This window comes from Pseudorasbora parva, chromosome 2, assembly GCF_024679245.1.
Source record: "Pseudorasbora parva isolate DD20220531a chromosome 2, ASM2467924v1, whole genome shotgun sequence".
Lineage (NCBI taxonomy): Eukaryota > Metazoa > Chordata > Actinopteri > Cypriniformes > Gobionidae > Pseudorasbora > Pseudorasbora parva.
The window spans coordinates 5,448,415-5,459,256 of NC_090173.1; the positions used below are offsets into that span (position 1 = coordinate 5,448,415).

At 37.0% G+C, this 10,842-nt stretch overlaps 1 protein-coding gene across 1 annotated transcript in view; it reads left to right on the forward strand.

Moving 5' to 3' along the window:
• LOC137048193 (GTPase IMAP family member 5-like) overlaps window positions 1–10,842 on the forward strand; it is a 77,721-nt gene that overhangs the window by 36,042 nt on the left and 30,837 nt on the right. The window lies entirely within an intron of this gene.

Genomic DNA, 10,842 nt, shown 5'->3' on the forward strand with positions numbered 1-10,842 from the left:
AGGAGAAGAATTGGCTAAACTTGTAAAATCATCAAGATCAACAACATGTATGCTTGACCCTATACTGACTAGGCTATTAAAAGAGATACTTCCAGAGGTCATAGATCCTCTGCTTAATATCATTAATTCATCTTTGACATTAGGATATGTACCGAAAACTTTTAAGTTGGCTATAATTAAACCACTTATTAAAAAAACGCAACTTGATCCTAAAGAATTAGTCAATTACAGGCCAATCTCGAATCTACCGTTTCTATCAAAAATACTAGAAAAGGCAGTGTCTTCACAATTATGTTCCTTTTTAGAAAGAAATGGTATATGTGAGGATTTCCAGTCAGGATTTAGACCGTATCATAGCACTGAGACTGCTCTAATTAGAGTTACAAATGATTTACTCTTATCATCTGATCGTGATTGTATCTCTCTATTAGTGTTACTCGATCTTAGCGCTGCATTCGATACTATCGGTCACAATATTCTTCTGAATAGAATCGAAAATTATGTTGGCATTAGTGGAACTGCTTTGGCATGGTTTAAATCATACTTATCTGACCGTTTGTAGCAGTAAATGAAGAGATGTCACACCAATCACAAGTTCAGTATGGGGTACCGCAAGGCTCAGTGTTAGGACCATTGCTCTTCACCCTGTATATGCTACCACTGGGAGATATCATTAGGAAGCATGGTGTTAGTTTTCATTGTTATGCTGACGATACTCAGCTCTATATTTCCTCACGCCCTGACGAAACCTACCAATTCAAAAGATTAACGGAATGCATAGCTGATATAAAAAATTGGATGAATAGTAATTTCCTGCAACTTAATTCAGATAAAACTGAATTTTTAATTATTGGACAGAAAAGCTCCACAAGTAGTAACCTAGAATACTGTCTAACACTCGATGACTGCTCTGTCAAGCCCTCGTCATCAGTGAGGAACCTGGGTGTGCTCTTTGATACCAATCTTTCATTTGAAAGCCACGTTTCTAGCATCTGTAAAACCGCATTCTATCATCTTAAAAATATATCTAAATTACGGCACATGCTTTCAATGCAAAATGCTGAACAGTTAGTACATGCGTTCATGAGCTCAAGGCTAGATTATTGTAATGCTCTACTGGGTGGTTGCCCTGCTCGCTTAATAAACAAACTCCAGCTGGTCCAAAATGCAGCAGCTCGAGTTCTTACTAGAACCAGGAAGTATGATCATATTAGTCCAGTTCTGTCAACACTGCACTGGCTCCCTATTAAACATTGCATATATTTTAAAATCTTGCTTATTACTTACAAAGCACTAAATAGTTTAGCTCCCCGGTACTTAAGCGAGCTCTTAACACATTATACCCCATCACGTCTATTGCGGTCTCAAAACTCTGGCCAGTTGATAATACCTAGAATATCTAAATCAACTGCAGGCGGTCGATCCTTTTCCTATTTAGCTCCTAAACTGTGGAATAGTCTTCCTAGCATTGTTCGGGAAGCAGACACATTCTGTCAGTTTAAATCTAGACTAAAAACACATCTCTTTACTATGGCATACACATAGAACATTTTTAACTTTCATTATTCAGATCAATTGACTGATTGTTAGGCTGCATTAACTAGGTCAGCCGGAACCGGGAACACTTCCCATAACACCTGATGTACTCGTTACATCATAAAAAGAGTGGCATCTACACTAATGTTAGTCTCTCTGTTTATCCCGAGGTTTATCCCGGATCTGGGCCCTGTCCGGATCGGATGGTGGACCTGCCTGGACATGACCAGCTCATCCTGGAGTGTCTGCTGAGCCGTGTCAAATGGTGTCTCCTCCGAATTTTCCTCACTGGCACGACATGCTCAAAACTCGTCTTCGGCGCAATAATTCCGATCTTTAATCGACGCCCCATCCTAAATAAATCTGTCTCTGCCGTGATACCCTGAAATTTTGAATATTCCAATCTATTATGATTTCTGACCTGTAAGGTTGCTAGAATAATAATCTTACACGGTGTGTTAATAGGCCAGAGGAGAACTGGCACCCCGACTGAGTCTGGTTTCTCCCAAGGTTTATTTTTCTCCATCATGCCCTGATGGAGTTTTGGTTCCTTGCCACTGTCGCCTTTGGCTTGGCTTGCTCAGTTGGGGACACTAAAAATATGATTAAAGTTATTCAACTTATTATACAATTAAAATGTATGAATTAGGTCTTATTTAATTCAATAAACTTAAATACTGATCTGCCAACATTGTTGCTATATGATAAATTAAACTAAGCTGATAACATCACTGTTTTCTCCAGTACGACTGTACAGCCAAATCTAATTTTGTCGCAATATTATACTGTTTGACACTGTGAAGCTGCTTTGACACAATCGTGATTGTAAAAGCGCTATATAAATAAAGTTGATTGATTGATTGATTGATAATATTGCCAAACCACTCACTCAGATATTTTATTTGTTTTTGGAACAAAATGTTATTCCTGAATCCTGGAAAGCAGCACATGTGATATCTCTTTTTTAAAGTAGGGACCCCACATTATTGGACAATTATCGCCCTATATCTAAATGATCAGTACTGGCTAAGATATTTGAGGAATTAGTAAGTGAACAATTAAAAGAGTTTTTAACCTGTAATTGTATCCTCACCCCTTTTCAGTCAGGCTTATCAGGAAGGGGCATAGCACCGTCACGGCAGCCACTAAAGTAATTGATGACATTGTGTCTGCCATTGATTGCAAAAACTCATGCGCAGGATTGTTTATTGACCTTTCTAAGGCTTTTGATACAGTGGATCACAGCATTCCTTTAGTTAAAATTTGAGTGTCCTCACTGGAAAAAATGTCCCTGTAAAAAAACGGTAATCTACTGGCAGCTGTGGTTGCCAGCATCATACTGTAAAAATACGGAGCACTGCTGTTTTTGAAATTAAAAGCTTAAAACCGTTTTTTCAGCTACAGTAGACAACTGTAATTTAACTGTTAATGATATTACACAGCGCCTGAAAATAGTCCCCAGCACGCTCTGTACATGCAGGTTGTCACGCTGGTTATGTTGACAGAAGTTAACCTATTTTTTAGGCACTGCGTAATATCATTGCCCTCTGCACCCATGGCACAGCAGCAACATTTTTGGATTATTACACAGGAATGAGAGTATAGTTCCTAGCCATATCGGCCTAGGAAATCATAACTTTTAATGTTCCGTCGGTCTTAGGACACAATGTAACTATACACATCACAACATGTAAAGAGGAAATGTTGGCGTTATTTGTCACTTTTTGAGCAGTAGGCTAGACGGAGCCGTTTACCTCCGGTCTTTGTGCTAAGCTAGGCTAGCGGTGGTGCGTCAGAAGGAGTTATGGCACGCACTGAGATGAGAATGGTATGTATGGACTTATCTTACTCAGGGGGATACGGTAAATAAGAAAGTCCCCAAAAGTTGACGTATTCCATTAACAATTTTAGTTAACATGAACTAAGAATGAACAATACTTCTACAGCATGTATTAATCTTTATCATTTTCAACATTTGCATTATTTTTGTTCAAATCAAAAGGGTGTATATGTTAACATTAGTTATTGGACTGAACAAACATAATCAATGAACTATATTAAACACTGTAACAAATGTATATCTTTTTGTTAGTTCATGTTAGTTAATGCATTCATTAATGTTGCCAAATGATATATTATTGTATTGTGTTACTGTTGCCTTTAAAGAAAAAAAAAGTCACAAGTTTGAGATAAGTAAATTATATCATTATTTTAGGGGGAACTATTTCTTAAAAGTTTAGTTCACTCAAAAACTAAGTTTGTGAAGAAGAAGAAGAATTAATGACCTTTGTTCATCTTTGGAACACAAATTAAGTACTTAAGCCAGTATTTAAAGGGTTTTAGTTCTCCCAAAAATGTAAATTGTGTGATTAATTCCTCCTGTGGTTGGCCAGCCGTCAGACCTTGGTTCATCTTCACACACAGATGAAGATATTAGTGTTGAAATCCGATGGCTCAGAAAGGCCTTCATTGACACCAATGTCATTTCCTCTCTCAAGACCCATAAAGGCACTAAAGACGTCGTTACAAAGCCCATCTCACTACAGCGGCTCTACAATCATTTATGAAGAGGCCAGAATAGAGTTAGTGCGCAAAAAACACTAAATAACAACTTATATAGTGATGGCCGATTTCAGAACAAAGCTTTCTGGAGCTTCGAACCGTTATGAATCAGCATATTGAATCAGCGGTTCGGACCGCCAAAGTCTCGTGATTTCAGCAGTTTGGCGGTTTAACACGCGTTCCGAATCATGAATCGATACACTGATTTAAAATCCGAGGCTTTATGAAGCGGTGATTTAAAATCGGCCATCACAATATAAGTCGTTATTTAGTGTTTTTTGTATATTAGGTGATGTGCATCTCTGTAATGAGAAGGGGTGTGGTCTAATGACATTAACACCCTATATCAGGTGTGCATAATTATTAGGCAACTTCCTTTCCTTTAGCAAAATGGGTCAAAAGAAGGACTTGACAGGCTCAGAAAAGTCAAAAATAGTGAGATATATTGCAGAGGGATGCAGCAGTCTTAAAATAGCCAAGCTTCTGAAGCGTAATCATCGAACAATCAAGCGTTTCATTCAAAATAGTCAACAGGGTCGCAAGAAGCGTGTGGAAAAACCAAGGCGCAAAATAACTGCCCGTGAACTGAGAAAAGTCAAGCGTGCAGCTGCCAAGATGCCACTTGCCACCAGTTGGCCATATTTCAGATCTGCAACATCACAAGGTGTGTAATACTCAGAGACATGGCCAAGGTAAGAAAGGCAGAAAGTCGACCACCACTGAACAAGACACACAAGCTGAAACGTCAAGACTGGGCCAAGAAATATCTCAAGACTGATTTTTCTAAGGTTTTATGGACTGATGAAATGAGAGTGAGTCTTGATGGGCCAGATGGATGGGCCCGTGGCTGGATTGGTAAAGGGCAGAGAGCTCCAGTCCGACTCAGACGCCAGCAAGGTGGAGGTGGAGTACTGGTTTGGCCTGGTATCATCAAAGATGAGCTTGTGGGGCCTTTTCGGGTTGAGGATGGAGTCAAGCTCAACTCCCAGTCCTACTGCCAGTTTCTGGAAGACACCTTCTTCAAGCAGTGGTACAGGAAGAAGTCTGCATCCTTCAAGAAAAACATGATTTTCATGAAGGAGAATGCTCCATCACACGCGTCCAAGTACTCCACAGCGGGGCTGGCAAGAAAGGGTATAAAAGAAGAAAATCTAATGATATGGCCTCCTTGTTGACCTGATCTGAACCCCATTGAGAACCTGTGGTCCATCATCAAATGTCCGATTTACAAGGAGGGAAAACAGTACACCTCTCTGAACAGTGTCTGGGAGGCTGTGGTTGCTGCTGCACGCAATGTTGATGGTGAACAGATCAAAACACTGACAGAATCCATGGATGGCAGGCTTTTGAGTGTCCTTGCAAAGAAAGGTGGCTATATTGGTCACTGATTTGTTTTTGTTTGGTTTTTGAATGTCAGAAATGTATATTTGTGAATGTTGAGATGTTATATTGGTTTCACTGGTAAAAATTAATAATTGAAATGGGTATAAATTAGTTTTTTGTTAAGTTGCCTAATAATTATGCACAGTAATAGTCACCTGCACACACAGATATCCCCCTAAAATAGCTCAAACTAAAAACTAAAACTTCCAAAAATATTCAGCTTTGATATTAATGAGTTTTGTGTTCATTGAGAACATGGTTGTTGTTCAATAATAAAATTAATCCTCAAAAATACAACTTGCCTAATAATTCTGCACTCCCTGTGTGTATATATATGTATGTGTGTGTATATATATATATATATATATATATATATATGTATGTGTGTGTATATATATATATATATATATTTATATATATATATATACACACACACAAAGCAACACTGTAAAACCCAACAAGTTACGGTAACTCAAACCATTTGAGGAAACCGATTGCTTCAAACCAATTAAGTTTTAAAACCATTAAGTATGAGTACTGAAAACTCATATACATTGAGTTAAATTAACTCATATTTTAGTGTTGTTTAAGTGTTAAAACTTATATTTTAGTGTTGTGTTGATCAATTATTAAGAGTAAACTGAACTTAAAGATTTTAAGTTAATTTTATTAATTCAGTTTGAATTCAGGTAACAAATCTAACTAAGTCTTAACAACTACATGGTTACTTAAATGGTTTTAGGAAACAGATTGCGGCAAATGGTTTAAGTTCATCAAACTCAAAGTGATTAAGTTACATAAGACTAAGCACAAGCTAACATTGGTACAAAATGAAGACAGAACAGGAGGGTATTTTTAAGTAATTTATTGAAATATAACATTTACATCATAAATACAGTATGCCATATGTTCACAAATATAACTAGACAAAAAATATTAGGCTTTTTCACCAAATAAAACAGCACAAACATGTTTAAAAAAGTCATAACATTTAAATAACCAAACATATAAAATAAAAAAAATTATGTAAAAAGGTACGTTTCCTCAAAAAGCAAAAGCACTGTATGATCTTTAATGTACTCTAAGTGTATTGCACTGACCGAAGACTTGGCAGACATCACCACCTCATCTTTAAAGACAATCAAAGCATCCAGTGGGTTTAAAGGTAACGTTCCCTCTTCCTCCTCGACAGTAAGGATGGTGACTGTTGGCTTCTGCACCTGGTCAAGCTCCTTTTTCTATATGCATTGGAAAAAAAGTTTGTATGTCACCACATATAAAAATAACCCTTGTCAGGGCAGACACCATATTTCAATTTTCATAAATAAAAAAAACGTTGTTATAAGGAACGCATTATTGTTGATTTCATTGGGCGTGTGCTTATTTAAAACCCTGTAGTTCAATTTTGTAAAGATGTTAAGTTGTTTGTCAGCAAGGTTTAATTGGGGGAAAAACATTTTCAGGGGTGTATCAGCCGAATGTTCTAGACCTTGAATTGAATGACGAATTGAATTGAATTGAATTCAAGCGATAATGCACACATTGCAAAACATTTGTTTTTCATGTCAGTATGTCATAAATAGAAAGAGGCAACAGTTTACTGTCAAAGATTTGTCGCTCACATCACGCCGCATCCAGTGTAGACAACATAACGGACTATAAGGGGCTCTTTTGTCCTGTCGCGCTGCTCACATCCGGTGTAGACAAGGTGAAACAAGACAGATTTGATTAACAAATTTTAAATGGATAATGGCAAGACATCCTTGGTGTAAATTACGTTCTTCTTTCAGATTAATATAATCAGAGCGGTATTAATAAATGTCCTGGTTAATCCAAGCATTATAATGGCAGTAAATGGCTGTCCAAAATTTGAAGCCAAAAAAGTGCATCTATTCATTATAAAAGTAATCCACATGACTCTGGAGGGTTAATAAAGTACTTCAGAAGTGAATCGATGGGTTTATATAAGAAAAATATCCATATTTAACTCGTTATAAAATAAGAAAATAACTAGTTTCCGGCGCAACGATGACGTCGGATATAGCGTAAAAAAGCATAACAGCCACGGCGTTGACGGCGGACGCAGCGTAAAAAACATAAATGATGTGACGATGATGTCGGGCGTTGCACAAGCGTTTTGAATCACGAGAGGATATTTTTCTTACACAAACCCATCGATTTAATTCAGAAGGCCTTTATTATTCCCCCGGAGCCGTGTGGAGCACTTTTAAAATGGATGGATGCACTTTTTTGGGCTACAAATTTTGGGCTGCCATTCACTGCCATTATAAAGCTTGGACGAGCCAGGACATGTATTAATATAACTCTGATTGTATTCGTCTGAAAGAAGAATGTCATTTACACCAAGGAGGACTTGAGGGGGGGGGGGGGGGGGGGGGGTAAATCAGGGTGAACGATTCCTTTAAGCTTGAGCTGAGATTGGTTTATTATGTGTCAAATAAGCTTTTGCTGTGCTCAATGTATATGCTAATGAAAGCCTAAATTAAACGTTTTGAAGACTAGATTTTCAATGGACAGATTAATAAAATTCTTATGTGTTTGGAACAATATGAGGGTTGGTAATTTATGAATCATGACTGAATTTGCATTGGCAAGTGGACTATACATTTAAGACAACTTGAATGATCAACTATCAGTCACTGTAACCACACCATGCATTTATGCTGGTGGCAGCTGAAAGGTTAACATGTTGCTAAATAAATGTAATGTAGTTTTGACATGTGTCCTACCTTGTGTCTTGAAAACATCTCCTGACTCTTCCTTTTAAATAGTAACAGACCTGCCAGGATCGTAGTTTTTTTTATGATTCATGACAAGACTTCTTCTTCTGCCAGTGAAAATATAACACACGAAATGTTTCTGTTTATATTAGGAAAGCCGACTATAACAACAACTTTCAAGACTTGACCAGTATTCTCCTGAAGCAATACAACATGACTTTGAATGATAGACAGACTGGACTTTGGACTTTAAGCCTTTTAAAAAAATCATATTGCTTCAGAAGACTTACAAGTTGTGCTAAAAGACATTTATGGTCATAATTACGTTTGCAAAAATAGCAATTCATTCAAAAATTTAAATTGAAGAACAAACTTATATTTGTATGAACATTATGTAACTGTTCATAACGTTATCATTTGCATTTTGCACAGTAACGTTACAAAATTCCATTGATTTGTTCAATGTTAATTCTAACTTACTTACTCATAGAATTGTAGCCACGTTGCTGCCATTGCACCTTCGTCTTTGCTCTGAAAAGATTTAAAAGCATGGCAACAATGTGTTAGTGTGAGTTTCAAATGAGAAAACGTCATGAGAAACAAATAACAGTTTAAAATTTTATCTAACGTTAGCAAAACAGGATCTAAAATGCTCCTCAAGTCACTTTGTTCACCCCGGAGCTTCAGCTGCTTTAGTCAAATTAACTAGCATCACATATGATAGAGGAAACTCGAATTCGATTAACAATACATTTAAAACGGTTGTAATATAAGGAATGCGTGAGTTTGCATTAACGTTAGCTTTTGCTTTAACGTAAGTTAGTTAACGTCACTGTGGCACGAGACGAGAGACATGGAAAGATGGACAACTGTCTCAAAAGCCAGCGTTTATCTGTCCGACTGTGAGAAAGCACAAACATATATTTTTTAATTCCCCGCTGACAAACTGCAGTGTAAAACAGCATAATTAACTCCAACCGTGTACATTACCGTTGATAACACTGGTGCAATAGCGCATTTGCTCCTAATGTTAGATTGTTTGCTGGCTAACTTTACACACAACATTACTGAGCTGGTTAATCTTCGGATAAACATAAAAGAGTTACGAAAATAACACTGAAAACGTTCAAACATGAGCGAAATATGAATAAATAAGTTTGAAACGCTTACCCAGATAGCACATGTACGTCGCGGAGACGTCTGTGAAAGGCCGTAGCGTCTGATTAAGATCGCATTCCATTTCTATAGTTCGACTGTTTTTCGTTTTTAAATGAGTCGTCTTCCCTACCTCTAAATGACGTCTATACGACTAACCTTAAACATTCGAAATCCAGTGCTGCGCACCGCGCGCGTCACCGCCGGTGGAGCAGAGCAAGCAAGCGGAGCTCAGTAATAAAAATAAAAATTTTTTTTATATATATATATAGTGAAAATACCAATTTATATCACAATGCATACACTCCATGACATAATATATTTACATTTAACTCGTGCAAGCATTGAATTAAAACCATATTCTGTTGAAATTGCGTTTCCCCCCAAATACGTGTAAAAACGTCATGCCCATATTTTTTTTATTTTGCGTCCACTGCTTTCATTTGTCTTACTATATTAATGATTACGAGGGCACCTTCACTTAAATTGCGTTTTGTGTAAGATAATAGAATACATCAAAAAGGCACTCGGGATGAGCATTGTGCACATGGACTTTTTAATAATGCTATAAATAATTAGCAAAGGATACTTTAGGCTATATAAATTAACAAGCATGGGAACGCTTTTCTGTAACCCATCATTCACAACAGCCTTATTTGATACCTCTAATAGGGGGGAAAACGTGTGAATGTATATTAATATATATTTATTCCACATTTGAGGTGTCTCTCCTTTCATGCCAACTGCTATTTCACCTGATTAGTTATAGGTGTGGTTTACATTTTTTGTCATATTTTGCAGAGCATAATAAATTACTCTTTAACTTACCATGCTTGACTGCTGCTTACAATACTAAGTGTAATATTACAAGCTTTGTGATTGGAGTAACAGTTCAGTTTATACCATGGTCTATAAAGGCTGATTCACAGCTATGTTCAATACACTCCTAGCTATTTTTTCCCATCTTTTTCCAAATAACTATGTTTACAAACTCCAATGAGCAAGTCAAAGATGACACTGGCAAAGAAAATCCTTGTAGATGTTCAGGAAGAAGCCTTTGGAGAAAAACACTACAAATACTCAGTTGATTCATATTGGTCCACAGCATTAAAGTTAATAACTTTATAAAAACTTGTTCAATGAATATATATGTTTAGGGGGAAATCATGAGGCTGATAGTCTGAGTATATTTTCTTTCTAAGAGCAAATAAGAAAATGATTAAGGCACAGTAAAGCTACTTCAGTATCCTAATGGATCAAGGGCCCGATCCTGTTCTGTGAAACCGGGCCTACACTTCTAGTGAAGGAGAAGAACATTGAGCCAGTAATAAACTTTAAATAATAAAATATTTAAATACTTTGAAAGGACACTTGATGTTGTTCATAGCAAGCACTGAAGCACAACAGTGGACATGGTCACAAATAAAGTCAAATGCTCCACAAGGCCTTGGGGGATAGTTCTGGC